Genomic DNA, 2329 nt, shown 5'->3' on the forward strand with positions numbered 1-2329 from the left:
CAAATTTACAGCAATCCTCTTGCCTCTGCTTCCTGGGTGAGAGTTAGGCATACATCCTGGCATTTATAATTTATTTTTTAGTCCATCTGAATTAGTGTAAGGTCTGTTCATATCTGTCTGGGTTACTTACTTGTAAGTTTCTCAAGGCAAAGCTTGGTGTCTCCTCCTTATTGGCCACCCTAGAAATGGGCACAATATTCTCCATACCGTGGAACCTGAGATATTATGAAGTATGTTACATAAGACAGAAAACAGCTTGGGTGTGGGGTTATGTGCAAAAGGCACAGTGTCCACCAGTGCTGACCTAGAACCCAGGAAAGCCAGGATGTGAACTCTAGCCAATTCTTGACCCCAGACACGTGACACTGCTTGATGACACTCACAGGGGCCCTTGACCACACAGAGATTCCTTTGTCCTTCTAAGGAGAAAACAAGGCCTCTGCCCTAAATATAGGCCATCCAAGTGATTCCAGGGCCTGGCCCAGTTTTGAATCAGCAATTGTTCATCCTCCCTCCTCAGCCTCTGTAGTTTATCTCTTGTTGACAAGTGTCTGGCTAAAAAGGGTGCAGGAGTTATCAATGGGAAGGAGGAAAAGAAAAGCTTTCCCACGCAGGGAGAATTCCAGCTCTGTTCTCCTCATTCCATTGGCCAAGCATCTTAGGATGACTTTGAGAAGGGTCTTGTGTGAGTAATCTGTTCTTATTCTAGATGGATGTGGCATGCTATGCCCAGGGACAGTGTTCCACAATACCCAGACAGCCGCCTGACTTAACTTCACCCTCAAAGAGACGGTCTTTCCAATCGCCGTGACTCCAGACTAAAAGATACACCGATACCTGTTCCCTATGAATGTGGACTTCTTCAGAAAGTCTTTGGAGATATAACCAAGCTCAGATGAATCTATACCACAGTCAAACTGTTCCTGTCTTGGTTTTGTTTCCTGCTGCTGTGATAAAATGGCCTGGCAAAAATCAACTTAAGGGAGAAATATATTTGGCTAACAATTCCAGGCTATAGTCTGTCACTGCAGAGATGGGACTTGAAGCAGCCAGTCACATTATATCCAGTTAAGAGCAGAGAACAGTCCTCTCCTAGCTTGGGCTCAGGTTCCGGTAACATGGCTAAACAAACCAAGAAGGTCGGGATCGTCGGGAAATATCATAGGACCTGCTATGGTGACTCCCTCTGGAAAATGGTGAAGAAAATTGAAATCAGCCAGCAGGACAAGTACACTTGCTCCTTCTGTGGCACGACCCAGATGAAGAGACGCACCATTGGCATCTGGCACTGTGGTTCCTGCATGAACACAGAGGCTGGCGGGGCCTGGACCTACAACACGACTTCTGCTGTCACAGTGAAGTCTATCTAGACTGAAGGACCGGAAGACCAGCAGAAGCGTGTGCTACTGTTTGAGTACTTGCCGAGCCTGCGATAAATGGGTTAATTTACAAAGAGAAAGAGAGGGTAAAGAGGAGAGGAGAGGGGGGGAGGGGAGGGAAGGGGAGGAGAGGAGAGGAGGGGAGGGGAGGGGAGGGGTGGGGAGAATAAATTAATGCATGCATACTAATGCTTAGCAACCCCTGCCCAGGGAATGGTGTCACCACAGAGGGTGAGTGTTCCCACTAATCAAGATAATCCCCCACAGACCAAACTAATCTAGACACTCCCTCAGTGAGACTTGCTTCTCAGGCGATTCTGGGCTGTGTCGGGTTGACAATTCAACCATCACAGGCCGTAAGTCCAGTGTGCATACCCTGATTTTCAAATGTGGAATTTGGACACATGATATCGGAAGCAGGGACTGGAGTTGTGTCATCCAAGCCAAGGAACGCTAAGGATGTTTGACTCATCAGAAGCCAGAGCAGAGGAGGAAGGGCATCTCCTGGGGATTCTGGAGAGAGGATGGCCTCTCCGGCAACCTGATTTCTGCATTCTAACTTTTAGAAACGTGAGAGAATAAATTTCTGCCATCGTGTGTGATATTTTAAGCAACTCTAGGAAACTAATAACTATTGAAAGCAGGCAAGGAGGAGTTGGGGAGGCGACTCCGTGGGTTTGCTGCACAAACATGAAGAGCTGAGTTTGGACCCCCAGGATGGAGTGGGGCGGCATCCACATGTAGCCCCGGCACTGGCGAGGAGAGACGGAAAGATCCAGAACCTTTATGTCCAGCCATTCCAGCCAAAGGGTGACCTTCAAAGTCAGGCAGATACCCTGTTTCAGAAAATGATGAGGAAAAGACACCCCAACGTAAGCCCTGCCTCTGTGTGTACGAACACACACACACACACACACACACACACACACACACACACACACACACACTTT

The sequence above is a fragment of the Peromyscus maniculatus genome, chromosome 15 (assembly GCF_049852395.1).
Source record: "Peromyscus maniculatus bairdii isolate BWxNUB_F1_BW_parent chromosome 15, HU_Pman_BW_mat_3.1, whole genome shotgun sequence".
Classification (NCBI taxonomy): Eukaryota; Metazoa; Chordata; class Mammalia; order Rodentia; family Cricetidae; genus Peromyscus; species Peromyscus maniculatus.